Source organism: Triturus cristatus, chromosome 5_2 (genome assembly GCF_964204655.1).
Source record: "Triturus cristatus chromosome 5_2, aTriCri1.1, whole genome shotgun sequence".
Classification (NCBI taxonomy): Eukaryota; Metazoa; Chordata; class Amphibia; order Caudata; family Salamandridae; genus Triturus; species Triturus cristatus.
The window spans coordinates 438,679,291-438,705,206 of NC_140588.1; positions in this window are offsets into that span (position 1 = coordinate 438,679,291).

Below are 25,916 nucleotides of genomic sequence, written 5' to 3' on the forward strand. Positions count from 1 at the left end.
CCAGATGCTGGTCCCTGGACCAAGTCTGACCTATCCCTTGTCTCTGGCTTGAAAACTACAATACCTGACACTCCCACTGCATACTCTGTGCCGTTGCTCACCTGTCTCTTTGCAGCAACTCCCCTTTCTCTAAATAAGAGTCGAGTTGTGGTACCCTGCCTACCCCTCTTACCTCTTCGCCCCATGACTGGAATATATCTAAACCCTCCCAAGGTTGGGGGCCCCATTCTGGCTTCCTGGGGACCTCATCTCCCTCCTCATCATCCCCTTCCCACTCCTAATTCCCTGAATTCCCGCTCCCCCCAGGTCCTTGCCAAAATTCCTGGCCAGGCCCCTCCTCTGGGCTCATGTCCCATATCCCATATCCCCTTACCACTTTCCTTAATTTCCTTATTCCCCCAAGATCCCAGTGGAGACAAAAAAAAACTCCCAGCCCTCCTCATCTGGGCGTCTTCTCTGCTCAGCGAGCCCCTCCCACTAGGCTGCTCACCGGGCCTTGCCTCTCCCTCTCTGAGAGACACTTCAGCCCTTCACCTCAGCCGCAGCAGCCAGTCCTCTTGCTCTGGCCACCGCTTGCATCGTGGCCCCGAGCTGATGCTACTCATGGCCCGGGCCATGTTGCCTGCCTCAGTGGCTTCGCCAAACGGTGTGGCCTCATGATTTCCTCATGATGGGCCAACCTCGCCTCGTCTCCTCGCACTCCGACAGCGCCGCAGGCAGCGTGCCATCTCTATCCTGCTGGGTGCCCCGAAGGGCAGCACTTCAGGCATATGAGCAGCCCCTTTCACTTACCCTAGACGAAGTGATCACGCCGATGGCCTTGAACTGTCATGGCGGGGAGCATGCAGCGATTGCAGCGGCCACCACTGCCAATGCCTCACATGCTGGGTGAGCTGATTTTGTGGCCTCTGGCATCACCGAAGCAAGCCACCTGCCTCCTTCAAGAGGTGCATAGCTTTCCGCACACGATCGTCCTCCATATCCAGGTAAGAGGAGACGCTGCTAATTCCCTAACCTGACACCAAAAAAAGCTACAGCTAAACCTATTCCTTGCCACCAGCCACCAGGTCACCAAGCCATAAATGGTGGTTGGGAGCTCAAAGACCACTGGCTAAATACCCCTTGGGCTACATTGGGCTAAGCTGAATGTAGCCCAATACATGCAAAATGGCAGTCCGTCAGACTGCACCACCCTCCCAATCTACCCGGGGGGCAGCCCTCCCTACTGTCGGTTGCCCCCATACACCTATTCCGGGGAGCCCTGTCTTCAACAGTAGGCTCCTGTACAATGATATACCCAGAAAATATAAAAGGAGAAACAGTTAATTTCTACTAGAATAGTACGGACTGCCTAATTTCTGTGAGCAGTCTGCACTGTCCGACAATGTACTTAGCGTATGGTTGCATCTGCAGCACTGTAGTGATGCCTTGGAGCCACGAAGGAAAACCATTCAGGAGGGGGCAGGTTCTGTAGCAGCAGGTTCCTGTATAACCTGCTAGTGAGGGACCCAGAAATGAATTTGAACCAGCGCTACGGGCACATGACTTTGTGCTTAAAGGGAAACCATGATTGCGGGTCTATAATGGGGTTATGTGTGTTGAAAGGACAGAAAGTGTATTACTGTTTATTAGCAGATTAGGAAAGTGAAGCTAAGTTGTATTATGATCTATTTGTTACATACATCAGTCTGGTAATAAATTGGAAAAAGCATAGTAGTAAATCTAACACCATTATAGAAGAAACATGCTGATTATACATTGTGGTACTAGTTTCATTGCTGCAATAGAAAATAAAACATTAAAAGCCAGATACTACTGGCATTTAAAGCCATATTAGGTTTGTCATATGGAGTAATTCTGTAGTCATATGGAGGTTGATTGTCTCCAATCCTCCAGTGTATTTAAGCCCAAAGTAATAGATTTACATTTGTGCATCTAAAAAAGTTCTCTTATAGAAAGCAGACTTGCCTTGTCCTCAACAAGTGGTCCAAGCCTGACTTGTTCAATCACTTGCCATCTGATATAATTGCTGTTGTGTTAGCTTTGAAAGTGTGAGTGGTGATCCAATCATGCTGCATTTGATCCTGTTCCTATGTTGAAGGATTCTGCATTTCACCTTCTGCCTTGTTTGCCCACGTAAAGTAAATTGCATATATAATTTCCCGTGTATTACAGTTACTAAACATTTACAAAGCCAAATCCACATGTTGATGGACATACTTGCTGGTATTTAAGCAAAACTTACATGCCACACATTGATTACATTTGAAATGGCTCATTATTGCTGGTAATCCTGAAATAGTATTTAGGGTAGTTTTAGGTGCAGGGAAAGAGCTGCCCTGACCAGTGACTCTTTCGATTTGTTTCCGTGGTAAGGTGTTCCTCAATTAGTCCCCAGTGTCTTTTTAATCTCATTGCTAATAGGGCTGAAGTTGGTAACACAGACAATTCTAATGGTGGTGCTTCCTCTTTTATTGCTTTCTAGCAAATTCTCCCAAAGACTGTACCAGGTACCAGGTTCTTTTTCCAGCTCTTTTGACCAGCTGTCTTGGGTATCCACTGTCAATGAGTCTATCAATGAGTGTGTCTGACTCCCTGAAGTCATCATATCTTCTAGTACAATTCCTGCAAATCCGCAGGAATTTCGTAAAGGGCAAGTTATCCCTTAAGCTCCTTGGGTGGCCGCTATATTAATGCAGCAGTGTGCTCCTCTCTGTCCATTTCCTGTAAAGTGATACGTAAATTGTGCTTTGTTCAGAGTCTACAGCGAGGTCAAGGTTATAACAGTATGGAATGCAGATCTTGATATGTTTGAGTTTAAATTTGATATCATCAGACCTGTTGTTGAATTATGTTTGGAAGAGATGCAGATCCTGTAGTTTGACTGTGGAAATTATAAAGACATCATCTAAATATGTAGACCATTTTCTTATTTTGTCTCGAAATAGATTATCAGCAGTAAAGATTCTATACGTGCCATGAACAGGTTCGCTAAATCTGGAGCGAATCTTGCACCCATGGCAATTCCTTTAATACAGTCGCTGCTAGGCCTCTCCCCCGTGCTAAGCCTTTTTTTTTGCTATTTGGGGTAGTTCGCACTTAGGTCCCTGTAACGTTTTGTCCACATAAGGTATCTATGGCAAGTTTTCGTCCTTTTAATCCATAATCGTGAGGATTTTTGTATATTTGGGGGAAAATTAGAAAAAAGTGCTGCAGAAGAAAGCGTCTGTTTTTTCCTATAGAAAATAATATCAGCAAAGAGTTTGTGATGCTAAAATCACCATCTTCCCAGCTTTCAGGAACAGGCAGACATTTTTCAGAAAACCAGAATTTTCTACATGGTTTTGGCATTTTACTGTGACATAGCCTATTTTGTGCTTTTAACCTCTCCATTTAGTGGTAGAAATGGGTGTGAAAGCAATAATGGACCCAGAAAATTATACAGTTCTGAAAACTTAGACAAAATTCTGAATTCAGTAAGGGGTCAGTTGAAATTAAAAAAAAATATTGAAAATGAGTTGGAAAAAAACAGCCATTTGTACCAACATTTTCACCTCTAACTTCTAAGTATGGCAGATTTTTAAAAACAATTTACTGTTATGTCCGCAGAACACTTCTGGTTGTGGGGATATATCAGACTTGTAAGTTCACCAAGAACCCAAGATACCCAGAACCAATAACTGAGCTGCATCTTACAATGGTTTTTCATTGTGTACCAGGTATATAGCTATTCATTTGGTAAAATATAAAAAGTGAAAAAAAGGTACCAAGGAAACCTATATAGTTCCAAAACTGGGATCAAAACATAAAGTTTAGAAGCAGTGGTTATTTGCACATCTCTGAAATTGTTGGTACCCATACAAGCATGTGAATTAGAGGACATTTTTCAAAATGACTTCTTTTTTACACATTGTCTTACATTTGGAAGGCAGAAATGCAAAGAAATTAACACTTGTTCCACTATTCTGTGTTTTCCTATGTATCTCACTTGTGTAGGTAGGCCTAGCACCGTAGACAGGAAACAGCCCAAAACGCAACATGGATACATCACATGTTTCTAGTGAAAACTGACCATTTTTTCACAATGTGCCTAGCTGTGGTTTCGGACACTAACCGGCATCTGTTAGAAAGGGGGGTCTCTAGTTGTCAATGGCTGGCCACTGTCCAAGTAGGGACCCTTCTTCCTAAGTCAGAGTAAGAGGGCTACACCCTTTGGTAACCCCTGCTCAGCCCTGTGGTAACGTAGCACGAGCAGCTAGGCTTATCTCAGAGGCAGTGTGTGAAGCATTTATGACCATACACAGTAACACAGTGAGGAACACTACAAAGGGACACCACACAAATAATTATAAAAAATAAGTATCTTTATATATAGACTTAACACAAGACCAATAACAGTAAGAAGCCACAATACTAGAAAAATAGGGTTACTCTTGAAATGCTGCAAAAATAGTTCAAAGTGTGCAAAGAGGAGTTCAGTTCCAAGCAGTGGTCTCTGCGACCCTTTTACTTCCAAAGTACCTGGAGTCTGTAACAAAACAACCAAAATGTTGCTAAGGAGCTGTAGCGATGATTTTCCTCCTGCGAGATCAGCGATGCGTTGAATCCTTGCCGCAAGGGAGGATGATGTGCTGATCTGTGTGCAGGACAAAGCGACAAACTTCTCCCCGCTAAGCCGGCGATGCATTGAATTCCTTGCCGCAAGGGAGGATGATGCGCCGAGCCTGTTGCGTGTGCGACCCTGTTGCGATGAGAAGAAATGGCGCTCCACGAGGGAGCGACGATCCGGGTGCGATGCAATGAAAATGGCGGACGCCCGGCTTCCGCGCTGCGATGTCGTGAAGCGATGAACTCGATGCGATGATCTTTGGTTAGTGGGCGCTTGGAGGCCCGCAAACCTACGATGCGATGATCTTCGGGTTAGCGAGCCTTTGGCAGCCCGCAAACGTGCGATGCGATAATCTTGAGGTCAGCGCGCATTTGGCAGCCCGCAAGCGTGTAATGTGATGATCTCCGGTAGCGAGCACTCAGCGGCAGCAGCGCGATGATTTTTCATACGTGCTTCAGCTGTGGCGGCTCGCAAACGGGCGTTAGCGACGATTTTCAGCACTCTCTTCTCCGCAGTAGAACTAGAGGCCCTGGAACTCACAGGAGCCTCACCAACAGATAGAAATCCTCGCTAGCTCTCTTCTCGCCTTTGGGTGATTGCTTTAGCAAGTTGAAATAAAAGTTCTCTTCAAAGTCCTTTTCCTCTTCTTCCAAGTGCAGTAGTAACCACTGCAGGCCAATCCAAGAAATAGAACAGAAGCACAAGGACAGTCACCTCCTGCAGATTCCTTCAGTTACACGGACAGAGGTTCTTCTTGTTGTCCAGGAGCAATACAAATTGTAGGGGTTTCAGCACAGATATTTATACCCCAAAAGTCTTTGTTCTCAGAAGCTACAAGTCACTGAACCCAGCCAGAACCAGTTCTACCCAGTCCTGGAGCACTTTGTTTACCAGGCTGCATCCTTCCTTTCAGAAAGAGGGGGTCTGCCATCAGACGCACAGTAGGAGGTGGAGCCAGCATTCACCTTGCCAGGCACAGCCCTATTCAGGTCAAGGAGCTACCCCTCCCCATACTCCAATGCAGATCTCTCTATTCAACCCAGGTCTGACTCAGCCTGCCCTGTCGCTCCAAAACCAGACAGCCAAAACACAAAACAGCAGAGCACACTGGAAGGCTTAGGCAAGAAAATATCTACTTTCTAAAAGTGGTATTTTCAAACACAGAATATAAATATAAACGTCACTAAAAGATGTATTTTAATATTCTGAGCTCAGGCATACTAAATTCGTTTTTCTACCATGTTCTTTGGGTCAGTTAGGACAATAGAATGTAATTGTCCAACCTCCCACTCTATCCTATGGAGAGCAGGTAGCCTTACAGTAGTGAAATTGGGTGTAATTCACTACCAGGACATGCTACGCACATCAGGGCATGTCCTACCTTACACATACAATGCACCCTACCATAGGGGTGACTCACATGATGCCAAGGGAAGGTTCAGGGGCTGGGAAGTGGGTGCACTTCACAGCCAAGATGGCAGTTCTGGACTGCACACATTCCCTGCAGTGGCAGGTCTGAGACACACTTTACAAGCTGCTTCTGTGGGTGGCGCAAACCAGCGCTGCATGCCCACCAGCAGCATTTGGTTTACCAGCCCTGGGCACACACAGGCAATGCTACTAGAACTAACAGCTAAAGCAAATAAGCCAATCATGGATATACCAATTCACATGTCATATTTACACAGGGAGCATTCGCGCTGTGGCACTGAATGGCAGTGGCACAGCGCCCAGAGCATCTAATACCAGCAAAACAGAGGAGACAACAGTGAAAAATGGAAGGGAGACCCACGCCAATGGTGCCAGGTCTAACAGCATCTAAAGAAATCTGGAAAACCTATACATTTTTGCAAACTAGACATATAGGGAAATCCAGGATGGGGTGACTTGTATGACTCTCAGCAGGTTCTGTTACCCGGAATCCCTTGCGAACCACAAACTTTGTCAAACAAAAACAACATTTCCTTATTTTTCTGTGATGGAAAGTTCTGGAATCTGCAGGTAGTCACAAACTTGCACACACCTAGAATTTCCCTATGTCTCCCGATAAAAATGGTACCTCACGTGTGTGGATAGGCCTAGTTCCAGGAAATGGTAGACCCTTCTCTGCAATGTGCCTCGCTGCGGATTTTGAGCCCTAGCTCTGCTGGCACCTAAGAAAACCTAGCAAACCTATACATTTTTTAAAAGTAGACATACAGGGAAATCCAGGATGGGGTGACTTGTGTTGATCTCACCAGGTTCTGTTACCCAGAATCCATTGCAAATCCCAAACTTTGGAAACAAAAACACATTTTCCTCACATTTCTGTGATGGAAATCCTTGGAAACTTCAGAGAGCCACAAACTACGACATAGCCAGCAGTCCCCCAGGTCTTACAATAAAATGGTGCCTGACTTGTGTGGATAGGCCTAGTACCCACAACAGGATTCAGCCCAAAACGCAACATGGACACATCACATTTTTCCACAGGAAACTAACCCTTTTTTTGCAATGTGCCTAGCTGGGGATATTGGGCTCAAGTTCAACCGGCACCTAGGGAAACTTTGCAAACTACAACATTTTTTTAAAACTAGACATCCAGGGAATTCCAGGGTGGGGTTACTATTGTGGCTCTCACCAGGTACTGTTACCTAGAATCCCTTTCGAACCTCAAACTTTGTAAAAAAAACAACTCACATTTTCCTCACATTTCTGTGATGGAAAGTTCTGGAATCTGTGTGGATCCACAAACTTCCACCCACCCAGCATTCTCGCAAGTCTCCCGATAACAATAGTACTGCACCTCTGTGGGTAGGCTTTGTGCTCATAACGGGAAATTGCCGAAAACACACTGTGTGGACTTCAAAATTATCAATTACAAAAAGAAATTGTTTTGCGAGGGAGTCACCTGTGTTTTTGGTTCCGGACTCGGCAGTCATCTAGAGAAACCTACCAATCCCAGACATTTCTGAAAACTATACACCCGGTGGAGTCCAGGAGGTGTAACTTGCATGTTTATCCCAACGTTTTCCTACTCAGGATCTCCTGCAGACCTCAAATTGAGTTTAACAAAATCACATTTTTCTCATGTTTCTGTGTGGGAAAGTTGTGGGATCACTGGGCTGACACAATTTTCCTATCACCTATCAGGTCGCCCGATAAACAAGCATTTGCAACGCAATAGGTCTCAAATTTACGAGAGTTTGAGCTATTGGCATTGTAAATGCAAACAGCTTAAACTCTCGCAAATGCATTAACTATTGCATTGCAAATATTTTTTGATGTTGTTAAAGCCCACATGCCACACTTTCATATGCATGAAGGACACGCCCCCTTTAATAAAAATCTGTGTCTAACAAAAGGTGCGCAGGCGCTATTAAAGTGAATCCTCAATACGGGTGCTTTTACAAAAAAAGCACCTGTTCGTCAAACAGGTGCTTTTTATTGGAAAAGCCGCCATGCCGCGGTTTCACTTTAATAGCGGCTGCACATCTTTCCTTAGACACAGCTCTTCCAAAGAAAGGGGCACGCCCTTCATGCACGTGAAAGTGCGGCATGGGGGCTTTGACAACCAAAAAATATTTGCAATGTAATGGGTCCTGCATTGCGAGAGTTTAAGCTGTTGACATTTGCAATGCCAATAGCTTAAATGCTCCTAAATGCGAGACCTATGGCAATGCAAGAAGCGCCCGCCATTGTCCCTGCTGCTTGGAAAGTGAAAGCGCGCATGGTGTGCTGAATGTAAGGAAAGCATGTCATGCCTGCAGTAGGGCAAAACTCATTAAAGAAAATAGTGCTTACAGTCGAAATAAAACATACCATGCAGTAACAGAAGTAAAAGGGCCAGTCCTCATGGGTAGTTTAAAATGAAGACAAGGCATTGCCAAGGAGGGACTAACATGGTGATTAAGGAATCAGAAACCAGCATTTACAAAGGATGACAATACATGCCAATTAAAAATATGGGCAGGTAGTAGGTGTAGCTTCAAATCCCTAACTCAGTACAGCATGCCTCGCTGAGCAGTGCATGCACTGCCCAGGCTCGACCTAAAATTGTACCTCACTTGTGAGGGTGGGCCAAGTACCCGCGATAGGCATGTGCCCAAAACGTATTGTGGAGACACCAACATTATCTATCCCAAAACGATCTGGTTTAGCAAAAGTGGCACCTGTGTTTATGTTCCCTGGCTCGGCAGCCATCTAGGGAAACCTACCAAACCCACACATTTCTGAAAACTAGGCACCATTTGGAGTCTCAAGAGGTGTGGCTTGCATTGATCACCCAATGTTTTTTACCCAGAACTCCCTGCAAACCTCAAATATAGCTAAAAAATCATATGTTCCTTATATTTCTGTGCTGGAAGGTTGTTGGATCAGTGGGTTGACACAAGTTTCCTACATCCCAGTGTTCCCCTAGGTCTTCCAATAAAAATGATACCTCACATTTAGCTAAAGAAATCAATCTTTCCTTATATTTCTTTGTGGGATCACAGTACCGGCACAAATGTCCTACCACACAGTGTTTCCCTTGGTCTCCAAATAAAAATTATACATTTTTGGCATACCTATTCTGGGCAGCCCACAACCCTCTGTATATAAAAGAAAAACATAATCACTGGTGCCTAGTGGGCTTTCTATTGATCCCATCTGCCTCCTGGGGGGCAGAAAGACTGTGGCATTTTTTTGGGGGGTTGGGGGCATATGCATGCCCATTTGGCAGCCCCCATGCCTGAACTTTGAGAAAATAAAATCCCTGGCTAGTGGGCTTTCTGTTCCCGGGGGGAGCAGATCGGGGGCTTCTGCCCCCATATCCCCCTAGTGGGGACAGAGAGACTGACTATGCCCATTTGAATAGGGGGCAGCAAAGGCCCTTGCCCAAGGTACACTCCCCCTCCCTAGTGCCTAGTGGGTTGATCCCTGCCTGGGGATCCACTAGGAAGAGGTTTTATTGGAAAGGTGAGATTCTTCCCCTTACAATGAAACCTATGCTGTCAGCTGGTCAACTCATTTCAGTTTCAGTTTCAGTGCAATGATGTCAGCGTGGCACGCGCGAAATCATCATTGCATTGAAACAAAAACAAATGACTCAGGAGATTGGGAATGCTCTTCCCAACCTCCAGAGGCAAAAATAAAAACAGCAAAGGGATTTAGTACACATGTGCTCATGACGGAATGGTTTCATCATGACCACACAAGCACTGGTGCTCATGACAGAACTATTCCGTCATGAGCACCAAAAGGGTTAATTTGGAAGAAGAACCAACTGTCAAATTGACAATAATTCTTACTCATGGCTATTTCTAGCAAGGATATCATGAATGTAGTATGTTGGTCATTATTCATATTTTATCTCTCTGCGGTATATTACTATAAATGGATTGTGTATCCATGGTGACTAGTATGCCCTTAGTGGTGTCAAAATCCAACCCTTCATACATGTTGATAAAGTGTATGCTGTCCCTGACGTAAGAAGTAGTAGGAGGTAGAAAGGGCTTCAAGAATATATCTAAATACTGTCAGAGTTTCAAGAACATATCTAAATACTGTCAGAGTTGCTCCAGCATAGACCCAAATCCCAACATATTAGGTCTTCCTGGGAGGCTGTCTAGTCTTTTATACATTTTGGGTAGGGTATAGAGTACTGGTATACAGGTATGATCCTTGTTGAGGGATGCATGTTGATTTCCATTCAGGAATATTTGTTCCAAACCCTTCATGGTTGTTATATATAATAATATATTGTTCCTTAATTCCTCCATTGGATCATTTCTGATCTTTCTATGGCATGTGGTATCCTTTAACTGAGATAGTATTTCAGCTCGGTAGTCTGCAACATCTTGGATGACTATTACTCCCCCTTTCTCTGTGGGTTTGATTACCACCTCTGTGTTATTCTTTAGATCTCCAATAGCTAAACTTTCATTGCATGTGTTAGATCTGGCACAATTGGAGAGCAGGTGTCAAGAACCCAGTAGTCTTCGCAGAAGCAGAACGACGCAGATCCCAATGCCCGCCCACCGGTGCCGCCGCGCTTCTCACAGAGCAACGTCACCAATAGGGGGGAAAGGGGAATGTGACAGAGAAGAGACACTCCTTCTTCAGCTACCACCCTCGTGCTGCTACCAGGAATCTTCTGTTGTGGCTGTTCTGACTGCCGAGTGGGTGCCTAATACACAGAAGGGAAGAGGACATAAATACACAGTCTACTATGCTATCACACAATTTCTATTAGCTCTCTAGGGTTCAATCTCCCTACCAGCTATAGCAGGAGCATAAGCTACTCTTCTATATTTGCTGTGTTGTCGGTGTATGATTCTCGGTCTGTAATAGAGGAAATTCCCTGTAATCAAAAGAAGTGTATATGAGTCAAACACTCGGGAACCTCCCTGTCTACTATGGTAGAGTCTACTCATAAATATACCTTCTATCACAAATGGTGTCAATATAGATTACACTTTTCAACAGTGTCTTTCAGATCAGTGATCTTAAATTCTTGATGGTTCTAGTCCTTCGCCAGTGCTTTTGGTCCTCTGTTCTTTAACGCGCAAAAAGGTACCAGGAAGGGTAAAGAGGGAGGAAAGGAAAGGTAAAGCGCAGTAGAGGGAATTGCAGAGCTACCTTAGCGCCAGGTAGGAAACATTCTGCTAACTGGCATTTGGCATTTATTTTCAAGCGTTACTCTCTTGGATGGGTCTTACTTGAAAGAGAAGTTGCAGGTAACTGTTCAACACTCCGTGGACTCTCTCTTGAAGTGTTGCAAAACGAGTGGAAACCTTCTAGTGGAAGTAACTTTGAATACTGGATGCTTGACGAGATGAGAAGACGACGGGTGACTAAAACTGAGGAGACTTCCCTCACAGGAAACAAAGGGGAGACTGGACTCTCCCACGACGTCTTCACCAGTCAAATTCTGAAAGCGGGAATCTTCGTATTCCCGCGCTACGAACTGCTCCGTTCAAAACCGTACTCTCCTATTCAATATCTGAGGAGAAACGGCAGGTACGTGTGAACTCAAAACAAACTTCAGTTGAAGTGCGCAGTAGTGACCGCGCACACTTCCCTTAACCACTAAACTGTAGAGGTGTTTTCAGGTGCGATGATAACTATGTCTAATGCAGCGGCCATCTTGTAATGTGCAATTGCCTACTCTAAATCATACCAAAAATTAACCAAACAAGGTTTGACAATGACTCTCGCCTTTTTCAATGAATTGCATGGATTCCGATTCATCACAGTGGCAACCATGAATTTCCTGACAGTACCCCCTCTCAAGGACCGATTTATCGGTCTGGGTTTGAAAGGGTGTCGTGAATGGAATTGTCTTCTTAACTGAGGGGCATGAACATTATCAGCTGGTTCCCATGATCTATCCTCTGGGCCATACCCTTTCCAATCGATCAAGTAGAACAGCTTTCCTTTAGTCAGTTTGGAATCTAAAATGTCTTTTACAATATATTCAGGCTGTCCATTGATCTCTAGAGGTTCTGGGGGTTTTGACACTCTCATATGTGGTGCAACTTTCTTCAAAAGGAAAAAATGGAAGATAGGATGGATACCTAACTTGGGAGGCAATTTCAGTTTCACTGTGACTGGTCCCAATTTTTGTTCAATGGCATAAGGGCCTACAAAGCGGGGCTGAAATTTTCGATTACCTTTTAAATGCAAATTGCGAGAGTATAACCAAACCTGATCTCCCACTTGATACTTTGGTGCTGGTTTTCGATGTCTGTCTGCATATCTTTTATATGTAAGCTTTGCCTTAGTTAAATTAGACTCTGCAGATTTATGGAGAAGAGCCAAATCTTTCATTAAGTTTCCCACTGCTGGAACTTGTAACTCTTCCTGTGTGTGAAAAGGATTAGGGTGACAGCCATAATTCAAATAAAAAGGAGAGTAACCTGTGGACACATTTTTTGCATTATTAAATGCGAATTCAGCCATCCACAACAATTCTGACCATTCCCCACCCCGATCCATGAGGAACAAACGAAGATATTGCTCCAGCTCCTGATTAGTCCTCTCCGTTTGGCCATCAGTCTCAGGATGATAACTGGTAGAATATCTAGGCTCAACTCCTAAACCATGTAAGAAGGCCTTCCAAAAGTGGGACACAAACTGAGTATCCCGATCTGAAATTACCATTTTGGGTACCCCATGCAATTTCACTATGTGTTCACTAAACAATTGTGCCAATTCTTTTGCTGAAGGTACTCCCATTAATGGAATAAAGTGGCTCATTTTTGTGAAGGTATCTACAAAAACCAAGATAGTATTGTATCCATGACTCAAGGGTAATTCTACAATTAAATCCATTGTTACTGTATGCCAGGGATGGGAGGGAGTAGGCAAGGGTCGTAACATTCCCTGTGGAGCCTGTCGACTGGGTTTACTTCGGGCACACAAGTCACATGTCTTGACATATTGTTTCACATGTGAGGATAACCCAGGCCACCAAAAATAACGCTGTACCAAATCTAATGTTTTAGAGATTCCCTTATGTCCAGCTAAGGGCTGATCATGACACACTTGAAGCGCCTTTTCTTGTAAAGTTTTAGTAGGAAGATACAAAGCTTCTTTGAAATAGGGTAATTGATCTTTTATTTTTCTTTCAGTTCCTTGAGATGCCCAAAGTGTCATTTCTTTTGTAGTTAAGCAACTTCTATCTTCTGCTTGGAAATCGTCGCATGAAATGGTACAGATGATTTTAGAATCCGGAATGATTGGCTGTGGTTCCACAGAATGCTCGCACTCTTCAGTCTGTAATCGGGATAAAGCATCCGCTTTTCCATTCTTGTTTCCAGGACGATATGTAATGACAAAATCGAAGTCAGCAAAGTATAATGACCAGCGCAACTGTCTTGGAGTTAGGGTCTTTGCAGTCTTCAAAAATTGAAGGTTCTTATGATCAGAGAATACGGTAACAGTATGTTTAGCCCCCAATAAATAATGTCTCCAATCTTCGAAGGCATCTTTTACAGCCAGAAGTTCTTTTTCAGCTATTGTGTAGTTGATTTCAGCTGGACTCAACTTTCGTGATCGATATGCTACTGGATGCAGCTGTCCCGTATTCCGATGCCGTTGTGAAAGTACCCCTCCAATAGCTTGGTCGGAAGCGTCCGCTTCCACAAAGAAGGGTTCTGTGGGATCTGCATGTAACAAGATTGGGGCTGTAGTGAAACTTTTCTTTAGGCATACGAACACTTCCTCGGCTTCTGCGGCCCATTGGAACTTCACTCCTTTCTTTAATAAACGAGTGATGGGAACAATCAATTTTGAGAATCCTTGAATAAACCGCCGATAAAAGTTTGCAAACCCAAGGAACCTCTGAATTTCTTTGACATCTTTTGGGGAAGGCCAACTCTCCACTGCTCGCACCTTTCCGGGGTCCATGGTTATGCCTTGTGAGGATAAAATGAATCCTAAAAATTGCACTCTAGTAGAGCTGAAAACACATTTCTTTAGCTTAACGTATAGGCGGTGAGTGCGAAGATGTTCCAGCACCATTCTAACATGCCCCGGGTGGTCCTGAGGATCTTTGGAGTAGATTAAGATGTCATCCAAATAAATGACTGCAATCTTGTCGATCAAGTCTCCCATTACTTCATTGATGAAATGTTGGAATACTGCGGGAGCATTGCAGAGACCAAAGGGCATCACTCGGTATTCAAACAATCCAAACTTCGTTCTGAAAGTAGTCTTCCACTCATGACCCTCCTTCATACGCACCAAATGGTAAGCCCCCCGCAGATCTAGTTTAGTAAAAATTCGGTCCTCCTTGATTTGGTCCAATAATACTGAAATTAGCGGAAGAGGATAACGATTTTTGACAGTAACTCGATTCAATGCTCGATAGTCAATGCAAGTTCTTAAAGATCCTTCTTTCTTGGGAATAAAAAATAATGGGGATGAGACCGGAGATTGGGAGGGTCTTATAAACCCATTCGCCAAGTAACGATCTAGATATTCCTTAAGATGATGGTTTTCTGCTTCCGTTAGAGCGTAGATCCTGCTACAAGGAAGCGCCGCTCCAGGTTCCAGGTCGATAACACAATCATAGGGACGATGTGGAGGTAAGTGTTCCGCCTCTAGTTCACTAAACACTTCCTCAAACTCTTGATATTCCATTGGAATTTCCATTGAGTCAATCACCCCAATCGACTGTTCTCCAAAAGATAACAACGAGGCCTGAGTGGGTTCTGGATTCTCATCTGTAGGGCGATAACAATGCTCTGAACAAAAGGTGGATTGCATCTTCACTGTTCTATTCTCCCAGTCGATGGTAGGATTATGGATCGCGAGCCAAGGCAGTCCCAAGATAAGTTGGAATTGGGGCACATCAATAAGATTAAATTGCAGAATTTCTCGATGACCATCGGGTTGAATTAGTTCCAAAGACTCTGTGTGACTAGTGATCGGGCCAGAGGACAAATTAGTACCATCAACTGCTCTAACTGGTTCACTTCTTTCCTTACGAATAGCTTGGACTCCAATTCGTTGAGCATATTTGATGTCGCAGAAGTTACCAGTAGCTCCCGAATCTAACATTATGGCCACCCCGAAGATGGTTTGATTTCGAAACTTAAGTGTCATATGCAAGATCAAATGAGGAGCCAAGGTCTGTAAGGTGTTGATGATCAAATGGGAATCTGGGATCGTCTTTTCTTCTTTCGCCATCAGAGCGACCCCTTCTACTGATGGTTTAAAGCGTTTTCCTTCACCGGGGTCTTTGGCCTTTTAAGACATTCCTTTACGAAGTGTCCAGACGCACCACAGTACAGGCACAATTTCTTCAACCTCCGCTGCTCTTTTTCTTCTTTACTTAGGGGGCCGCGGACTGTTCCAATCTGCATTGGTTCCACATCAGTATTTGATCCCGTGACTTTCCCTCCTTCAGATTTAATTCTATCAAAGCAAGGGAAACCCATCTTAAAATCTTTCTTCTTTTCACCCTTCCGTTCTGAATTGCGAAAATCAATTTCCAAAACCAAATCCACTAAAGCTGAGAACTCAGTAGGGCGGTTAGGGATTTGTGCCAACGTATCTTTGATTTCATCTCGTAGTCCACGATAAAAGAGGGCAGCCCTCTTTTCCTCTGGCCAGTCTGTTTCAATAATCAATTTGTTAAATTGAGTCAAATAAGAAATCAGGTCTCTTGTACCTTGACGAAGTTCTAGTAATTTATTATCGGTGGCCTGGGATATTCTCCTATCAAAAATCCTGAGAAATTCTGTTTTAAATAAATCAAAATCATAAAGGAAAGGATCATCTCTTGATACCAATGGCATTGCCCAATTTGCAGCATCTCCCCCCAAATAGGACAGAATAAATGCTACACGAGACTGTGCATCTGGAAATAAAGTGGGACGGCACATAAAATGTAATGAACACTGTGTCAAAAATAATTGGGCATTCTGGGGATCCCCTTGAAACCTTTCTGGGGCCGCTAGAGGGATTAATGGTGATACTGAATGAATTACTTGTGCTACAGTTCTTGGGTCGGATTCTGCTGAAGTTTTGGCTGAGGTAGAGGAAGTGGAAACTGGGTCACCCATGGCCAACCCATCTACCTTTTGTGATAATAACATGGTCTTGTGACGTGAAGCTATTAACTCTTGTTTAAAATTTTTATTTTCCTCCCTAACTGCCCCAATCTCTCTCTGAATGCCTACGAGCATTTTCCCCAATGTCTTTAAATTTAATCCTTCTGCCATTCTGCCTGGGCGAAGAAGCTCCGTGGGCACTTCAAACTGTCAAGAACCCAGTAGTCTTCGCAGAAGCAGAACAACGCAGATCCCAATGCCCGCCCACCGGTGCCGCCGCGCTTCTCCATGAGCAACGTCACCAATGGGGGGAAAGGGGAATGGGACAGAGAAGAGACACTCCTTCTTCAGCTACCACCCTCGTGCTGCTACCAGGAATCTTCTGTTGTGGCTGTTCCTGACTGCCGAGTGGGTGCCTAATACACAGAAGGGAAGAGGACATAAATACACAGTCTACTATGCTATCACACAATTTCTGTTAGCTCTCTAGGGTTCAATCTCCCTACCAGCTATAGCAGGAGCTTAAGCTACTCTTCTATATATGCTGTGTTGTCGGTGTATGATTCTCGGTCTGTAATAGAGGAAATTCCCTGTAATCAAAAGAAGTGTATATGAGTCAAACACTCGGGAACCTCCCTGTCTACTATGGTAGAGTCTACTCATAAATATACCTTCTATCACAAATGGTGCCAATATAGATTACACTTTTCAACAGTGTCTTTCAGATCAGTGATCTTAAATTCTTGATGGTTCTAGTCCTTCGCCAGTGCTTTTGGTCCTCTGTTCTTTAACGCGCAAAAAGGTACCAGGAAGGGTAAAGAGGGAGGAAAGGAAAGGTAAAGCGCAGTAGAGGGAATTGCAGAGCTACCTTAGCGCCAGGTAGGAAACATTCTGCTAACTGGCATTTGGCATTTATTTTCAAGCGTTACTCTCTTGGATGGGTCTTACTTGAAAGAGAAGTTGCAGGTAACTGTTCAACACTCCGTGGACTCTCTCTTGAAGTGTTGCAAAACGAGTGGAAACCTTCTTGTGGAAGTAACTTGAATACTGTATGCTTGACGAGATGAGAAGACGACGGGTGACTAAAACTGAGGAGACTTCCCTCACAGGAAACAAAGGGGAGACTGGACTCTCCCACGATGTCTTCACCAGTCAAATTCTGAAAGCGGGAATCTTCGTATTCCCGCGCTACGAACTGCTCCGTTCAAAACCGTACTCTCCTATTCAATATCTGAGGAGAAACGGCAGGTACGTGTGAACTCAAAACAGTGCGCAGTAGTGACCGCGCGCACTTCCCTTAACCACTAAACTGTACAGGTGTTTTCAGGTGCGATGATAACTATGTCTAATGCAGCGGCCATCTTGTAATGTGCAATTGCCTACTCTAAATCATACCAAAAATTAACCAAACAAGGTTTGACAATGACTCTCGCCTTTTTCAATGTATTGCATGGATTCTGATTCATCACAGTGGCAACCATGAATTTCCTGACAGCAGGAATTATTTTAGGAGTGTAGCCTCCTTAACCTGACTAGAAGCAAGGGCCCCTACTTGGTTAAAGGTACCTACCTCTGCCAACTAGAGACCCACATTTCCAACAGTATGTGAGATTATATTTCACATATCTCCTCTCTGTGCTAAGGTCTCAAAATCTTTCAATACCATCCTTTCAAATGTTGAATTCTCACTAGGCATAGAATGTCAAGGGTGGACGAAGACCCGTCACATCCTTTACTGTGTGCATATTACTGCCAGCAAAGATGGAATTATGGCAAATTTTTCTAAAGAATGTTTGCATCTCAACCTTAACCTCAAAGAAATTAGGGCGAGCAGTTGGGACAAAAAAGAGTCCTTTGCTCAGAACTGATCATTCATCTGGTAAGAGTCTATACCTGGAGAGGTTAATAATAGGAGTCTTATCTTTGAGCCCTGAATTAGCAGAGTAGGAGGTATCTGGCGTACCCCCTACCAGGAGTATTATTGAATTCTCGCCTGTCTTTCCCCGTGTGGTTCCTGATAGAATTTGACATGGCCCCTCCCATGGCCTCGGCCATCTGGGGTCCCCTCTCTACTCGACCTCTGGCTAAAAAAGTCAGAGGATTTGTGGGGTTCGAACCCCCTTGTTAGATTCTGAGCTAGGGGCCGCTGTTTCATTGTCCTAACTTTCGGAAGCCGAGGTACCTGAGAAAGTGGTATATTTCCTATAGCCTCTTGATCCTCTGTTAACATATTTACCTGTTTAGTCCTGTTTGTGGTAATCCTCCCTTAAATATTGATATGTGGATTTTTGTCGTATTTCGCTATATCTTTTGATAGTTTGTCTAGTTGTTTTGCTGTGTCATAAACGTGAGTTCTGCTGATGTTTTTTCAATGGCTTCTAGAGCCTCTTTGGCATTTATGAGTGCAGTATCACCCAGAATTTCTTTGACCAATTCATATGCGTTCGAGTGCTGTATCTATGCAATGATGTGAGCACTGGTTGGACACAAAACTGAAGTTATTTTTATACTTGGGGACTTTGCCCATTGATAATTTTTGAAAACTGCTAAATGAAAAAAGACTGAAAAGACAAAGTATGAATGCTGTGCCATTCTTGGCTAATCATGTAAATAAATAAAGGCACTTATCGCATAATCAAAGGCAGATCTGGTTAACTCTTGATATATTGTTATTACGGTGGAAGTCCAGGACTAGACTTCCCCCTTGGACACCATCTTTTTGGCTTTTTGCACCAAGCTGTCAGAGGGTTAAGCACAGGTTGATTTAGTGAATTTTGTGATTCACCCACACAGGGATTGTGGCTGTTGCTTGAGCGGGGTTAACACTCCACTCAATCAATAACCCAATTTCTCACAGTCCCAAATCTCCAAGGCATGTCTGGTGAGAGAGCAGGTGTTGAGGAGCCCTCTGCGCCGGGATCAACAATTTGCTGCTCCACAAACTCCAGACCATACAAAACACCACAGCCAGACTTGTCCTCGGCATCCCCCGACACAAACACATCACCCAGCACCTGCACAAACTCCAGTGGCTCCCGGTTGAGAAGTGAGTTACGTTCAAGATACTCACCCACGCCTACAAATGCCTCCACAACACCGGACCCCAATACCTCAATGAGAGAATCTCCTTCTGTGTACCCAAGAGAATCCTCCGATCCGCCGACCTCACCCTCGCCAAAACCCCAAGAATCCGCAAAGCCAGAACAGGTGGAAGGGCCTTCTCCTACATCATGCCCAAGACCTGCAACGAGCTCCCGATCGAAATCAGATGCTCCCCTCACTGAACATCTCCAGGAAGACACTCAAAACCTGGCTCTTCAACTGAACGGAGCGGCTTACCTCTCCTCCCAAGCGCCATTAGACCCTTACAGGTGAGTAGCACGCTTAAAATTGCCCTGATTGATTGATCAACTGATTGATTGAGGAGCATAAATACAAGTATGTCATGTTGTTTGGGTGGTGTTTGGTCTATGTGAATGGGTGACTTGTTTATGTGAGTATGAAAGAGTGGGAAGCGGTGTGCTTTTAGTGCACAACTAGCAAGTATAGCGTGTGGGAAAGTGCATGAGAACATGCAGGAGGCACATGTGAAGGGTCCGTCTTTGTTGTATGACAGCAGTGTGGTAAGCAGCTGCCGGGGTTGAGAGCACAGAGGAGTGCAGCAGGGTAGCAGTGGGTAGGGGACAACTAAGGATCCTGGTACTGGATGCTGTTTAGACTAGAATAGGCACGCACATCATTAAATAGGTCCTGGGAGGAGGTGTTGGGCGAGAAATCAGGGATGTCTCTTCCTGTGTGGATATATGATGGGAGATTGTGGCATGCATGGAGTTATTATCAATTATGTCATTGCAGAAATTGCAATGATGCTGGCAGTGATGTCATAGAACATGTCATGAGTGATGTAATATGGGAGGTTATTAGCACTGCATGGAGAGGGAATACATTATGGTTTCCATAAGACACGAGTTATAGTTTGTTGAGATTACTATAACTGGTTGATTTCAGGGGATTTCACGTAACTTAACCATTGACTTTTGTGAAGGAATTTCTAATGTTTTATTTTAGTTTGAAGTACAATATCATTAAAATTCCTAACTATAAGAAATTAGGTATTTGTTTTAGGGAGATGGAAGCCACACCCCAGGGGCTTTGCAATCCTTGTCAGGGTGTACCACAAAATTCACTAAATTAACCTGTGCTTAACCATCTGGTAGCTTCCCACAAAGCAGTGGGGCTTGACTTAGAGGAAGAGTGTAAAATATTTAAGCAGCACACAGTCAGTAATAAAGTGAAAAGACAATACAAGCAAAAACCCAAACCTATTTAGAAAAATATAGTAAATGTTAATAAATAAAATGATAACAGAATAACAAAAATCCAGTGAGTAGTATTAGAGCTATCCAATGTAAAAGGTTTTGGTAAGTATAGCGCCCAAAAGTACAAAGAGCCACCTAGTGGACATCTGGTCATGCTAGACTGAGGGAAAGTCACAAACTCAGGCCGACCACTATGGAGTGTGGGCTAGATCGAGAGACCAGGTTAGTCCAGCTGAATAAAGTTGAGTTGGCAGTGGAGCGGGATGTGAGGGGCAGGGAGAACATTATGGATGGTCCTAGCTGTAGTGCGAAGAGCAGGCCTCACTCTTTTGACTGCCATCGTTGTAGCTTGAAGATCCGGTCAGGGTCATGAAGGGCTGTTGCTGCTGTAGCACGAAGTGCAGATCTTGTGTTGCTGGTCGTCGCTGGCAGTCACAGTAGTTCAAAGAGATTTGTTTTAGTAGTCATCACAGGCGGCAGAGTCTCAGGGTGAACGCGCCCATTCACGGCTACGTGAAGCCCAAAACATCAGGATTTCACCTTTCGTTACAGAGGAGTGCATGCTGATAGCATCCAAGAGTCAGAACCTGGAGAGGTACCCTTGGGGAACAGGGACTTACTTTAGCAGATGTCAGCTGTACTTAGACAGGTCTAGCTGCAGTAAGTCAGCTGGGCAGATTCAGGAAGGTGTCTGGAGAGCTTGTTGCATCCCTGTAGCTCAGAACCAGAGTTATGAATTTTTTAAGTTTAAAGGATTAAGGTAAAATTTTGCAGCTAAAAAATAAAGCGCCAACTGCAGTCATCTAGTTATGCAAGAGCAGGTCAAAGTTTAAAAATATCTGGTAGCAGCAGGGTGGTCCACTGAGGAACAAGGCAGGCCTCAAGCAGCAGGGCTGTCCTCTGGGGAACAATACAGGCTTCAAGCAGATGGGTAGTCCTTCAGGGAACAAGGTAGTCCATCTTCTATAGTGTCCACAGGTCAAGGTGTGTACTGAAGAGTGGCTCTGGTGGCTTGACATTTATACTTGGTGCTAGCCTTTGAAGTGGGGGGAATCCCTAAACTAGCTTCACATCTGGGACCCCCTTCCCCTGTCAAAGTTCCAAGACGTTCCAAGACGTCTGGGATGACAAAAGACTAGAATCAGGTTCCTTTGTGTGTGATGGTCTGGAGGCAACGCTTTTTGAAATTTAAGTGGGACTAGGTAAAGCTCTGCCCCAAACCATCTTGGCAGGATGGGCAATTCTGTCCATACCTCATCACCTTTTGTGTCACTGTGTTGGAGGAATACACAAACCCACACAGGAGAGCAACTCACAGCCATGTCACCCAGGACACTGGCAGAAGGCACCAAGAATTTGCCAACCTCCAAAAGAGGAAATATCACAAATTGTGACTTAAAATTCAACTATACCTTTAAAGAGGAAATTACAATTACAATTTATTTGAGTGCAAACGCATATGTCTATCTGCTCACAGTCAAAAGATATCACTCGCTAAATGTAATAAAGTAATTCAGTATTAGTCAATGGGAGAGATATGTCTTACAACAGTGAAAAATTAATAGAGGATTCTTTCACTGCCAGGCCATGTATGACTCAACCCGCATTTCCTACTATTTAGTGACATTGCTCCCTGCGCTATGGGCCTTTAAGGCTATTAAAAAGAAAGGCTAAGGCATGGCAAAAGATTCAAATTGAATGTTTAAAACTGCAGTAGCAGGCCTTACACAAGTTTTAAAGTGCTATTTTAGTGGGTGGCACAACGAGTGCTCCAGGCCCACTAGTAGCACTTAATTTACAGACCCTGGGTAATATTGATATGGTTTATAATGTGGTAGTACTGGTGGATATATGTTATTTTTAGCAGTGTGGTATTGTTACTGGAGGGTGTAAAGTTAATGGTGGTGTTATTAGTGGTTTTTAAGAGGATATTGTCGGTGTGAGGTGGTAAAAATAGTATTGATGTGATATTGATAGCTGTAGTATTAGTATCTGTGATGTTGGCAAATGTGGTTATTTGTGGTGATGCTATTTTGAGAGTAGTGGTGACAGCAGCATTGGTGTTGATGAAATTGCTATTATTGGTGGTAGCATTAGTGGCATTGGTAGCTTTACTGGTGTGGCCGTGGTTGGAGTGCTATTGGTGGTGGTTTTAGTTGTGGTGGTGATAATGAGTTTTGTTATTGATGGTTTTGAGGCCCTAGTTCTAATGTATTGGTAAGTGAGTGGTAATGGTGGTGGCAGTGGGTTGGTGGTGGTGGTATTATTGGAGAGGTGACAATATTGATAGTGGTTGGGTATTGGTGGTACCATATTGGTGATGATATTGACGGTGGTGGTTGTATTGGTGATGCTGATGGAGGCGATATTGTGTGTGGTGTTGGTGGTGGTCATATTGTTTTCATGGTTTTGGTAATGTTGCTTTTGGTGGTATTAGTATTCCTGATGGTGGTTATCTTCCTGATGGTGATACTTCTGGTGTTAATACTGATGGCGCAGGTGGTGGATGTGATATTGATGGTGTGGGTGCTATTGGTAGTTGTATTGGTGGATGCAGTTTTACTATCAATGGTATTGGTCATGGTAATATTGTTTGTGGTGTTGAAAATGGTTTTGCTGTGGTACTAAAAGATGTTTTTTTATAGCGATAGTAGTATTGCATGTTCACAATACAGAATTGAAGGTGACTAGTGAACATTTTTGTTGTAAAATAGTACTTCATGTGTGTTGCAAAGAAAACACTCCACCTGAGCAGAATGACACAGTAAATATCTAATAGCATGAGGTGAGAGACAAATACTCCTCAGGCTAGGGCAGGGGTCTCCAACCTTTTCTGTAGTGAGAGCTACTTCTGCTCAAGGAAAGTCTTCCTGAGCTACTAGCAAATTTTACACCTGCAAAATAGTGACTACACTATGACTACCCAAAGCAAGATTTTCAGTAGTTACCACCGGAGTATACCAAGTGCGGTTACCAGCAGAAATGCTGGGAAAAAGTTCAATATTAAATGCCTCCCCTTGACTTATGAAGTAACATTCAAATCTTGACATGCCCAGTGGCACAAAGGACAAACACAGCAGTACGTCTCCCCAGCTCAGCTTGAATTATCATTTAACAGTTTCTGAAAATGCACATTTTTCTATCTAATACTACTTTCCACTGTGGGCAAACAAACTCAATTTTCCAGAAGAAACCCCATTTTTGAAAACTAAAACTGCAATGAGGGTAATTATATCCTCAGCAGGCGTGTCTTCCTCAGGACGGTTGGAGGAGAAGCAACCTAGGGTGAGGTACAGTGAGGATACAGCCCCTGAGGAAGACCTGCCTGCAGAGGATATAAATTACCCTCATTGCACCAGGGTCGAAATGTCAACACGCTCCCCCAGTGGGCCTGTACCTGATATCATCTCAGCCTGCCTTTTCACAGATGAATGTTCTCTGTGCATCATCAGAAAATCATGAAAAGAATATTTGTAAATCCATAAGTGACTGGCCTATCTGTAAAACTGGTGCCACTATGAACCACAACCAGTTTTACTAAGGATACCTGAATGTGTAATTGATTGGTTATTGAATTTGCTTTTTGGATTCCCCTCCTTTATATCTGTCCTACTTCACGAGCACATTCCTTTTTTCACACTCCCCTTGGAGAAACCTCTTTCTCTATTTGGAGCATTGAATATGGTGATCTTTTATAAAAGTAACTAAATAATAAACAGTCACTATTGGAGCGATATTCTGTGCCTTTGTGTCTTTTTAGGATATACTTGTTTGCATTGTAAAGAAAATGGTGGTACATTAATGATACAATGCTAATTCTATATGTACTGGATGCCCTTTGACTAATGAATGTTTTTCATAACTGAATTGTAGCTTTAAAGAAGTCTAGGACCGTTGTTTCCCATACCAATCGTTACCCAGGTCCGTGGACAATTGTGGGTTACCCCATTATATCATAATGGATGCTCACCATAGCACCAGGGATGCCTGGATTATGCCAGTAATGCCCACCATTATACTAGGGACACAGTTGTGCCAAGGCTAGAAACCAGAAGGATCAGGGATAAGACCACATAGCAGTCATGACCATTAGTATGCCAGGAATAGGTACATATAGGCCAGACATGCTCAGAGTAGGTCTATGATGGCTGCCAGCATACCACAACTAGACCAAAAATACTGAAATAGTCAAGGATGACCATAAGTATGCCATTGGCACTATTATTTCAGTAATGGACACAATTAAGCAAAATATAACACTCTTATGATGTGGCTAGCATATATATTTAGTGGTTCTTGGCACCAGGCATAGTTTCAGGAAGCAATAGTGTTTATTATGGGCACACACATAAATGTTGATGAATCTCTTAATTTTCTCAGGTCTGGATCATATCCTGTTTTCCTCAGGTCTTGAGCTGATCATACATCTAACTGACATTTTCACTCTGACTCCTGCAGTCCCGCACTTTGGTGAGTTAGCACTGATTCCAGCTCAGGCTACTGCTGCCATAGTTTTTTCACATGTTGTGACTGCTAAAGGAGGGACTACAACATGGTCAATCTCCTTGTAGCTTAATTATATTGAGATTGGATATAGACTGTCATGTAGCAGGTCCTATAAGCTGCCACAGTGTGTGTTTGAGTGTTAGTATGAGTTACTGTGATAAGTTTGGCTGGCTGTCACTCTTAGGGTCTTGAGATGATCAGTGCTGCCTTCTTTAATAGGCACCTAATCTGAAATTGATACTGGGCTTGACTTCACATCAGAGAGCTACTTTGAAGGTACTGGCGAGCTACCAGTAGCTCCCGAGATACTCGTTGGAGACCCCTGGGCTAGGGCAATACCCACTCTATGTATATTTTAAACAATCAGGAACAACAGGCCAGTAGTAAACTACAGCTATCTGTCACCAGACCTAAAACACTAGGGGCCTGATTCACAAATGTAAACTTAGACAAAAAGTCTAAGTTTAGAACTGAAGTCTAAGTGTAGACCTAAAGTTTGACTTTACTACTACTCAAGTTAGACCTTTGGTCAAAGTTTTCCTTTGTGAATCAAGCCAAGGACTTTTACCACCTCACTTGAAAGAATTAAAGAAAGCATTCTAGGAATCATAAGAAATAAAATAAAAAAAGCCAATTATTGAACTCATGCAAAGTTCCAAGTTAATCCTTTGATTAATTGGAAATTACAAAAACAAGTCAAAAATCATAGTAGTGAATTTGAGCTAAGAATTATTTTCAGCATAACACAAATGTAAAGACATTACTTGCAATGAAAGTTAATCATGTTAATAGTTGTTTTAAATTTGTATTTATTTACCTAGCTAGTCATATAGCACAAGAAGTACAAGTGGTTGCACTATATAAATAACACTAGTTACAAAGAACAAACATCTATCCAAGGGCCTGAATTCTATCAGGGTGGCAGAGGACATTACCTTTGTCACCCTGACTGACTATCGG